Source organism: Periplaneta americana, chromosome 1, assembly GCF_040183065.1.
Source record: "Periplaneta americana isolate PAMFEO1 chromosome 1, P.americana_PAMFEO1_priV1, whole genome shotgun sequence".
Taxonomy (NCBI): domain Eukaryota; kingdom Metazoa; phylum Arthropoda; class Insecta; order Blattodea; family Blattidae; genus Periplaneta; species Periplaneta americana.
The window spans coordinates 53,335,560-53,347,137 of NC_091117.1; the positions used below are offsets into that span (position 1 = coordinate 53,335,560).

The window sequence follows — 11,578 nt, forward strand, 5'->3', positions numbered from 1 at the left end:
AGGACAGTATGATTGATAATCACCACTATCTCCCAGTTAGGTCCAATGGACCCGTTGACCAACAGCATGTGTGGTCCTCCAGACATTCTGGAGTTGTGGATGAAGTAGCCACCAAAACATCAAAACATGGTGTCCACTTGAATCGGCTACAAGTTGCCATTTTGTTACATCTCTTTTTTCATTTTACAGGCCTGGTACAACAAGTTTTGATGGCGAAATTACATTTTATCAATAGTATCTAACTCCTACACTTCTCAATCAATTGAAACAGTTCAATTCAAACGCTCTTCAAATTAATAACACTCAACAAAAGAATAATTTTCCAATGGATTGCATCTCATTGTGAAATTCTGGGAAATGAAAATTCCGATGCTTTGGCTAAGAAGGGTAGTACATCCATTTACAGACCTGTTCCTGAATGGACACAATGTTGAATAAAGGAAGAGAAGTGCATGAGTCATCTACTAAATTTATAAATGATGTAAGTAGTATAAGAATGGGAATGCTGGCCCGAATACAGGAATGTAAAGGACCAACAGGACCAAACTGTTGGGTGATAATAAATCATCATATATCAATACCAATGGAGAAATGGCAGGAGAAGCATTTAAAAGGTACGCGAAAACACGTCCTTGCAAGAGAATTTAGTGATAAGAAAAACTGAATATGTGAGCCCCAAGCTTGTTGATCACATATCTCACTCGAAGTTTCGCCATTTCACTGAAGGAACTTTGGAGAATTTTGAAGGTGAAAGCCGAAAATCGACGTAACTTAATAGCTACCACATGAGGGTGGGAGAAGTATAACAGGACAGGATCACCGAATATGTTAAAAGGCTGCACATCGAATGGGAAGCAGCTGTCCTCTCAAGAGAAGGGAATCGAGCCCTTGGACTGTGTGACTGACACTCAAGTAAACTTGCCCTAGTACAGAAGGCAATATGCAAAAACCAAGGTTCAGATTCAAAAGGTTTTAATTTGGAAAAATGCTAAAACTTGTGTATTAAGGGCCTATCCTGATATTTATCTTAGCACCTTAGGAAACCAAAGAGAAACTACAGATAAGATGAGTTCAGGCCCAGTGAGAGGGTATGGAAGGCATGGCTGTATCCTGGGGGCCCGGGGCTTTAAGGGGCCTGGGTAACATGCTGAGGGAGAGTCAAAAAGTAACCTTAATAATTGTTTTATTAATTGAATATGTACAATAAGACTACAAACACTTCATCACTTTTCAACATAGTCCCCTGTACGTTCAATGCAAGTGTTCCTGTTATACTATGTTGAAAAGTGATGAAATGTTTGTAGTCTTATTGTACATATTCAATTAATAAAACAATTATTAAGGTTACTTTTTTACTCTTCCTCGTATATAGATATATATAAATATACATACAAATGGCTTTTAAGGAACCCGAAGGTTCATTGCCGCCCTCACATAAGCCCGCCATCGGTCCCTATCCTGTGCAAGATTAATCCAGTTCCTATCATCATATCCCACCTCCCTCAAATCCATTTTAATATTATCCTCCCATCTACGTCTCGGCCTCCCCAAAGGTCTTTTTCCTTCCGGTTTCCCAACTAACACTCTATATGCATTCCTGGATTCACCCATACGTGCTACATGCCCTGCCCATCGCAAACGTCTGGATTTAATGTTCCTAATTATGTCAGGTGAAGAATACAATGCGTGCAGTTCTGCGTTGTGTAACTTTCTCCATTCTCCTGTAACTTCATCCCACTTAGCCCCAAAGATTTTCCTAAGCACCTTATTCTCAAACATCCTTAACCTATGTTTCTCTCTCAGAGTGAGAGTCCAAGTTTCACAAACATACAGAACAACCGGTAATATAACTGTTTTATAAATTCTACCTTTCAGATTTTTTGACAGCAGACTAGATGATAAAAGCTTCTCAACCGAGTAATAACACGCATTTTCCATATTTATTCTGCGTTTAATTTCCTGCCGAGTGTCATTTATATTTGTTATTGTTGCTCCAAGATATTTGAATTTTTCCACCCCTTCGAAGGATAAATCTCCAATTTTTATATTTCCATTTCGTACAATATTCTGGTCACGAGACATAATCATATACTTTGTCTTTTCGGGATTTACTTCCAAACCGATCACTTTACTTGCTTCAAGTAAAATTTCCGTGTTTTCCCTAATCGTTTGTGGATTTTCTCCTAACATATTCACATCATCCGCATATGCAAGAAGCTGATGTAACCCGTTCAATTCCAAACCCTGCCTGTTATCCTGAACTTTCCTAATGGCATATTCTAGAGCGAAGTTAAAAAGTAAAGGTGATAGTGCATCTCCCTGCTTTAGCCCGCAGTGAATTGGAAAAGCATCAGATAGAAACTGACCTATACGGACTCTGCTGTATGTTTCGCTGAGACACATTTTAATTAATCGAACTAGTTTCTTGGGAATACCAAATTCAATAAGAATATCATATAATATTTCCCTCTTAACCGAGTCATATGCCTTTTTGAAATCTATGAATAACTGATGTACTGTACCCTTATACTCCCATTTCTCTTCTGTAGGGGCGTGAGCATTTATAACTATGATGTCGCACCATCTACCCATAAGTACTAAATATAACCTGTCACTGATAAATTCGACCTTTTTTACTGCTGATTTTATTCTTTTATGAACAAAGAATCCTGTTCCTAATTGGTGATTATTGTTTCCTTCCCCATAATACAACAAGTAATCTCCTATTTGTGATATGCCATTCCCATCTAACCTAACCTCTTGTACTCCCACGAAGTCTATTCTATATCTAGCTAGTTCTTTTGCTACTTATGTTACCCCTCCTGTTCTATAAAGACTAGTTACGTTCCAAGTGCCAAATCTCAAAACCTTATTCCTTTGCTGTGGTTGTGCCAGAGAATCAGTCTTATTCCGAGGCTTATTGTAGGGATTCGTAACAAGCTGTTTTTTACGGTGATGGGTTGTTAGCCCTTCGCCCAACCCCCAAGCTGGAGGACCACCCCTTATCGGCTGTCCACGACTGCTTATTCAATATATTCACAGCTACCCTCCATATCTGGAGGCCGTTTCCTCTATCCGCAACCTGAGGACGCGCCATGCCGTGGTGATAGGGACCCACAATACATGATCTCGTATATAGATATTAATTAAAATGTAAAACTGAAAGTAATAATATTATTTAATTTTTGCGACACTTTTACACCACGGATCATAGTGAAATCATTGCATTGGGCGTGGCATTTACTGGGAAAACAGTTCTCTACTACGACAGATAGTACACGCTTGTTCCATCTCCATTCCACGCCACACACAGACTAAAAGTCGTTTGGTTGGCTTGTTCGGAAGCTGACAACCGTGTATGTTAATGTTTTAATCAATTTTGTTTGCAGATCCTGAGTTATCATTTTCTTTACTTAGGGCCTGTACTACGACTCTCGGATAAAGTTCTAGTTTAAACTTATCCGGCAGATGGCATATTTATCCGGAAGTTGGGTTGTAATTGCGTACTACGACTTTTGGTTATGTGCAATCTGGAGGCTAAACTTCCAGATTAGCAATCCGGGAGGCAGAGTAGCAGATTGGCGTTATCCGGAGGTTGGAACTCGGTGTTGAAATCAAGATGGCTGCACGTTGTACAGCTGGTGATTTGAAGGATCAATTTAATTTTGATACTGATTCTGATGATAAGTTCTGGAGCAGATGCTTCGTTATATCAGAACAGCAAAACGAATTAGGCCCCGTCCAAATAATTTTGAAGAATGGGATGACGAGAAATTTTTTAGACAGTTTCGAATAACGATACCTACTACATGAAATCAATTATCAACTGAAACAAGACACAGCTCGTAAGTACACAGTTAATAATAAGCTACACTATTTCGGTAGGTATTACATCAATATTTTGTATATAATAACACTATAATAATTACTTTGAAGTACAGTAACCTGTAATACAGTAGAAGTGAGGTTAGAATGTTGCTTCATACAGGTGTTCTGTTGCCCTTACAAGGTATGAAGGTGATTGATATAATAATATAGGGTAACCTACAATAATAACAGTTTCAAAATACTTTTATATAAAAAATAATAACAGTATATAATATATCAAAATCCTTTATATGGTAAACTACCATTTCTTCACAATTGCGTTACCACATTACGATACAAATGTATTCACATATTTGGGTTCTAGTCAAGTCATATGTACCATAAACGAAAGAAAAATTGAGTGCCGACACCAATTTCCCAAATAAAGGTGGAAAGTTGCTGTGAAAGTGGAGTGCGGTGGAGAGGTACGGGTAGGCGGGATCGTTCTATCGAGATAGAAGAGTAGGCGGCAGGGAAGGGCAACACATTCATTTCATTACTGTGTTTTCTTACTAATTAAAGGGAAAAGACAAGTTTTCGTAAGATCGAGTTAGTGACAGGTTAGTATGATTTGCATATATTTACAATTGTCTAAAAAAAAGTGTCAAAACTACATCCAAACCTCTCTCTTCCAGGCTATCCTGTAGGGAGTCCTTGCCTTCTTTTGGTAACGCTATTGTAAAGATTTACCGGTAAAGTTGTAACCAAATCTCATTGTTTATACATTTTTCCAGAAATAATGCCTTACCTCCAATGGACCAACTACTACTGGTATTGAGATTCTATGCCACTGGGAGAACATTGACAACAGTAGGAGATTTTTGTGGGGTCCACGAAGTTACAGCAGGAACTGTTGTCAATCGAACTAGTGCTGCATTTGCTGCTTGGTTTAATTGAAGTGATGACTTTTAATGCTTCATTGGGAGTAGTTTTATTTGCTCCAGTAATTAAGTGCAAGGCTTATTTCCCCCCCCCCCCCCCCAAGGGATTCTGTCTCTTTTTGATGCTGTTACGAATACTTCTGAATAGTATTTTAATACAGGTTTTATGTATATATTATAGGTCTTGATTAAAGTTTTCCTAGAACTGTTTCATTTTGTGTCTGCTAGTTGTTTAGTCAACTCTCCGAAGATAGATTGGAATACCAATAAGGCATCACTCATGAGTAGACATCGGATTTTTAGGCACTAAAAATTGCAGTTTTAGGCGCCTAAAATAAGCTCAAAATTTGTAAAATTAGGCTCTATTTTAATGAAAATAGGCATTTTAGGCACATCAAGGTATCATACTTATTTCTTTCACTGAAATTTTTAGTTATACACTAAAATACGCACAAAAAAGTATGTTTAAACATTAAAAAAGAATACTATATTGTATTTATAAACAGAGCTGCACAAATTTAATATATTGAAACTAATGAAATAATGATTATTGATATCAAGATTACTCATTTTAAGTTATTGAAATTCAGTTCCATGCTCAGACTTTATTATAATTATCTGCACAGTACACCACCAGAATTTTTTCTAAATTCTCCACAGTTAACCTTTGCCTTTTGTCACTGAGAATCATTTTGAAAGCAGAAAAACTTATTTCAACCGAAACTGATGTGAGAGGCGCAAATTTTAAATTAGGTACAATAGAAACATCAATACTTACTGGAACATTTACACTTTCCCCCGATATCACTCTTGATACTTTTTCCAACAATGAAAATCCTACATTCTTATTTAATACGTTGTCCCACTTATTTTTAACTTTTTTCCCAGTTTCGCCCAAAGCAGAATGTATGTTCACTTGAGCTTCCTTTACTATTGCTATTTGGCTACAAAGAGATTGTTTTTCACTTTCTAATTGTTCAATGCTTGCAGGTATGAAAGAAAAGTTTGATGTTATGTAGGCAATATCGTTTTTCACTCGTGAGTCATTCAGATAATCTTTCACTGCTTTCACACACGCTTTCATGCAGAAGAAGCTAAATTAGTAGCGTGAAAAGCTGCCAGCTAAGCAATTAGAATATAAGAATATCATCCCGGCAATTGCTATCAAAGTTGTAAGGAAGAACTGAATATTATGAGTACATACGTTTGACTGGAGAATTCAAAAGGTTAAAGTGTAGTGGTCTTAAAAAGAATTATACCTCAGGATAGCTCAGTCAATGTATAAATATTATAGGCCTACTCATTAAAATTAATAGAATTTATATATTTCAACTATTGTTACATACCTGTTTGCTACAAATCTTGCAGAATATTATTTTTCCATCATAAGTGAATTCTGAATATTCTGTTAGCCATTGCCGGATCAATGTAGATTTTGCACTTATATTTTTCGGCATTATCGCGTTAAACTTCACAGGAAAACGCCCTACCGCTCAAAACTTCTCAACACAAATAAGGTGAGGGAAAGAGCAACTGTTAACGAGCATTCAAATGAACCGTTGTTATTGAGATTCAATTGGACAAAAAAACAAAGTTCCACTTATTGTTGCATTTCCTGGTAGTGTTAACACTAGGAGGGCCTTTCTTTTAAATATTTTGTAATGGTTTACCCTATTAATTCGCAGTTTTACGACTTTTCATAAATATTTCAAAAACACTCTTTCTCCAAAAATTGTGATTTTATGACACTCTGAAGGGCAGTACAGCTAATCGGTTTCAGACCGAAAACAGTCATTTTTATAGTATAGAATATCTCTGAATCAGTAGCAGCACATGTTGTGATTGTTGCCTGCTTCAAAACTAAGGTTGGTTCTTTGTCGGCATTTATGCCTCCAAACATGTTAAATTCGGTGAAATCTATTGCGAGTGTCGTGAGATTCAAAACATTTTGTTTCCTTTATCAATGGTTTCATGGCCGGTGTGAAGCAAACTTTCCACTTTTTAAATGCCTTAAATTTCGCAGTGAATGCATGTATAAATTATAAAAAGTAAGAGTAAAATGCGAAACTTTACAGTGAGTTAGGCATTTTTAGGTGAATATTAACAAATTAGGCTCTAATAACCGTTTTAGGGCATTTTAGAGCACTATAAAACTCTTTGAATACCTTTCAATTTCCATGAAACACAAATATTAATAATTATTTTTACTTTTCTCCTAAAGAAACAAAATAGGCATTTGCCCTAGAATCCGATGTCTGCTCATGAGACAACTGTCAGGAGATAATGTGGTAGGGTGGCAAGTTCCCTTCTCCTTCCTTGCATATATCGCTCACCAGTAGGAGTAGGCCTAACATATTTCATTAATCAGACTTAAGATATGCTTGCTATATACAGTATTATTATTATTTAACAAACTGTAACAGTTTATTAAATTTTAGACGTGACAGTTTTTCTTCATTTCCTGAAAGTTTTGGAATTGGCATTTATGTTTTGCAAGGGAGCTGTTTCATTCACGCTAGGCCTAGTGATTCATGTATGCAAACATATTCATATCGTTACTTTTTATATATATTTTATTGCTTGGATCCCTCACAGTGATGTCTTAACAGGCTAAGATGATTCAAACACAAAGGTTTGATAAATACATTTTAAAAATTATGACCAGGTACACTGTAGGCTATTTAAAACAATAAAAATGCACTGTATCTGCAATTCAAATTTATTTTACATAAGCAAAATATGGTAAAACAACATTTTTCAAGAGGCACATTAATTGAAGCGTCGGCTGGAACAACATTATAAATTATATTTGGTAAAATTTACAGGAGCTGCAAAAATGTGTATATGCGTACAACTTTGTTCTTATGAGGGTAGCAAACTTTTGAGTGGACAAATTTCACGTACTGCATTGATGGACAGTTGCAAGCCAAGGAGTATAGCAAGGTAACATGACATACAACATTATTACACGGAAACACACCGAATGAAAATTTTGTAACTTACAACGTTGTTCCAGCTGACGCTTCAATTGTATTCAGGTACTCTGTGAATGTGTACTTAAAACAAGAGAGATGCACTATAGCTGCAATTAAATTTAAAATTTATTTATTTATTTTGTGTGAACAAAACACGACATTTTTCAGGAGACACAATAAGCATAATCATGTATTACATCCACTGTCTCATTATATATGCTATGGTACATGTCATATTTACAAATTAATAATATACAGGCTAATACATAAGAGTACATAGTAACTGTAATTAAACACAACACAAATACATATGCAAATACACAAAACTTGGAAAACTGTGGCAGAGCCAACTTCAGCTATAAGCCCCATATGTTAGAGATCTGCACGGGCCATAATTCTTAGGCCCGGCCCATCTCGGCCTGATCTGAACCAGACCCGAACCCAACCAGAAACCTTAGATTAGTTAATAATTATCACCTGACTCGAACCTAATCCTGAAGACTAGCAGATAAAGCAGAGGCCAGAGACCACAGGGATCAAGAACAGCTGCAAGAGATTATCACTCCATTAGAAGGATGAGAAGAAGTAATCTCCCAGTCATCCAGGTCAAACAAATCTGGTCAACAAAATTAAACATATATTTTGTTAAAACATAAAGAATGGGTGATTATTGTAGCATTTACTTTCTGCCACTAATTGAAGATGTCCTTGTAGATGGACCACCCATTAAAGAGGAGGAAAAAGTAATGTAAAAACTCCAAATGTTACTTTTGATATTCCAAACCCCATCTCTTTCCAAACATGAGGACATGACTTACTTTTATTTCAAATCATTCTTTGTTATAATGTTAGCATCCAACTTTCAACTAATGTATTTTTTAAAGAAATCACTGTAATAGTACTGAAGTTCATGAATTTCTAACATCTCAAGTAAAAGTAAGTCAACATTAAACTTACAGTTCACAGATGGAGAAAGATTTTTCAATGTGGCTAATGCATTCCTCAGGGGCTTGCTTTTTCTTTCTTTCTTTTTTTTTTTTTAAGCATCCTTGGGGTGTAACTCGATCAGCTATTATCCCATTATCAGCTGAAATATTTAAGAGAGGGATATATGCTTATATTCAGATCTTTCTGAGTTTAGCCTACACTACCTACACTGAATAAACCAGTAATTTCACTTAAAACTTACTTTCATTACACTGTGTAAATACCCGTACAGTGGAAGACCTTCACCTGCTGCACCAGCTGACTCTGTAATATTTTAAGAGTGGAATTAATTCATAAGATATTTAATTCTGGAGAAAGATGATGTTTTATCATAAATGTGTGGACACTTCAAAGTCAGCAGCTGTAACAGTATTGTATTTTCTAACGTGCTATTAATCCAAACTCATTTTTAACAATAAGAAAGTGAAGCTGCAATAAAAAAGAGAGAGAGAGAGAAAACCAAGCAAATAGTTCTATTGTAAATAGAGTGTAGTCAGTTTCTGTTTTACCTTATGAAAAGATATTGTTCAGTTTTTCTGTACACAAAAAATCATTCACAAGTTTCAAAATGAGAATCCTCACGGTAAAATTGAAATATAACTTAACATAATGTGGCCTAATCTAATTACAAATCCATTACAGAGAAATCTCAAAATAAATTCTTCAGTTTAGTGTACTTTCTATTTTTAGGCCTACATTTATAAATTTCAAATTCCCACTCGAATCCCACATAATATTATAATACAATGATGTTTAGTTTTTATGACATCCATTTCTTGTGACCATTTCATCATTATGTACAATTTATATTTTAACATTTTTTTTTTTTTAACTTTTGCATCTAATTTATCTACTGCTTGCTGCAGATTTCATATAGTATGTGTGTTAGTTTTATTTTCAACATGTTGGCTGAAAATGTGTTTACATGTTACAGCTATTTCAGATTGGAAAAGGATCATACGTAGAATGTGAAAGAATGTTTTGTAGTATAAATCAAATTACCTGGAGATATTGTTGGGATGTCCAGTTTCACTTCAAAAACTAAAGAATTGCACTGTGAACCTGAATGGTAATAATAGAAATAATAGTATTATAAAGTAATAACGACATTAAATTAAATTTGTATAACAATTTTCAAGAATCTAATATTTTCTTTTATCTCTAAAGCTCATCATCTCTTCTTCTGACTCTTAATTCCTTACACACTAACCTCATTCGTGTTATTAGCTGCACTGGTATCAGTGGAACTTGGTTTAGTTACTACTTCGGCTGTAACAAAAGTAAGTAAATAAATGAGTGAATGAATGAATAAATAAATAAATAAATAAAAAGAATTCAAACTTGTGTTATACAATTTCCTCTGCTTATTATGTAATAATTGTATAAATTAACATATAAGTGAACTTATGCATTGAATATTAATAAAAATAACTGAGAAATCACTCAATTGATAGGAGAATTAAATCACTTACCTTGGCTAAGTTTGGATTTGGTTTTGCTTCAGTTGGAGGGGCTCCAATTGTTTGTAGCCTGCATTGTCTCTCTGCAGCAGCAATTTTCTTTGTGTTCTTTTCCAAGAATTCAAATTTGCTTCTCAGCTGTTTTCAGGTCCTTGTATTTGTGCTGATGTTACTATATTCTTCCCATGCTTCATTCTATATTACTAAAAAGGAAGTAAAACTAGGTTAATTCCATATGCAACCTACAACATTAGAAGATATACTGTAATTCTCTTTTTCCCTTATCTAAGTTTCTATACTTAAATAAGCAAGAGCTTTTAATGGACGATTGTCAGTACAATATCAAACATGACTATACTGTACATAGAAACTTTGGAAAAAACTGAATATCTTCTGTTTCTGTGTTATTTTACGAGGTGTTGAATGTGCATTACAGTGAGTGATTATAGTCGAACTGGTAGCAGCAACAGATATTGCATTTTAGTGGAAACGTCTCTCCACCTCATGCTGTTCTTTTAAAAAATAATGTTAGGCCCTATCTGTGATCGAATGGTATTATAGGCCTAATACAAAATATCCGCCCATTTACTAACAGTAAAATACGTAGGCCTAACATACTGAAATATTGGTAATTTGCTAGGAACAGTGTACCTTGCTGTACTAATGTTGGTTAGAAATCCCAGGCCAAAAACAGCATTCATTATTATCAGTATCAGTGAACGTTTCTTTTTAAACGAGTTACTATGCCTTCGACCCATGATTTGAAGCTGTGAGTACATTATTTCTAAAAAAATTACCGAAATAGGCCCTATTCACTAATAATGTAGGCTATACAACAAACTGAAAGCACACTTAATATTAATTACAATACAAAAATAATTGCCACCTACACTTCTTGTGCAGTTACACATGAATAAAACAATGATTATGGAGAAAAACGCACTTTTGCTGGAACCCGCACCCGTCCTCTTTAGGCCTACTAATTAAAACCAAAATATTATCATATTGTAGGAATTATTACTATTCGAAAAGAAACATAACCTTTAAAATCTTACCTTTTGCTTCCATGTAAAGTTTCTTCATACAGTATGTGTAAGTTTCTGTTCTTCACTCTGTTATTTTCTTGGCTGGAGCTTCAGCATTATAATAAATAATAACAATAATGCTTACAATAAAACCTCAAAATAAATAGTACCATATAAACACGGAACATTAACATGAAATACGCGGGGAAAGGTATACCAACGCAATAAATTTCACTACATTTTCAGTAACTTCATTGCCAACGTAATAAAAATGTTACTATATCATCCGGATAACAATCCTGCAGTTAAAATCCGCTGGTAGTACAGAACAAAATATTTAACTTCCAGATTGCTAAACTGGAGTATACGAATCTGGAGCTTTA

At 35.0% G+C, this 11,578-nt stretch overlaps 2 long non-coding RNA genes across 4 annotated transcripts; one reads left to right on the forward strand and one right to left on the reverse strand.

Moving 5' to 3' along the window:
- The first annotated feature begins 3,418 nt into the window (after nucleotides 1-3,418).
- On the forward strand, nucleotides 3,419-4,954 carry LOC138695714 (uncharacterized). The gene is made up of 2 exons (XR_011331182.1): nucleotides 3,419-3,845; nucleotides 4,602-4,954. It is a non-coding gene; the product is annotated as an uncharacterized lncRNA (long non-coding RNA).
- Nucleotides 4,955-7,597: 2,643 nt separating this feature from the next.
- Nucleotides 7,598-11,578, reverse strand: LOC138695697 (uncharacterized). 3 transcript variants are annotated; one of them, XR_011331181.1, is made up of 7 exons: nucleotides 11,226-11,574; nucleotides 10,183-10,373; nucleotides 9,921-9,979; nucleotides 9,713-9,772; nucleotides 8,913-8,974; nucleotides 8,681-8,810; nucleotides 7,598-8,339 (listed from the first exon to the last, which is right to left on the reverse strand). It is a non-coding gene; the product is annotated as an uncharacterized lncRNA (long non-coding RNA). The 3 variants fall into 3 exon arrangements; XR_011331180.1 differs by having other exon boundaries at nucleotides 8,681-8,974; nucleotides 11,061-11,578; XR_011331179.1 differs by having other exon boundaries at nucleotides 8,681-8,974; nucleotides 11,226-11,573.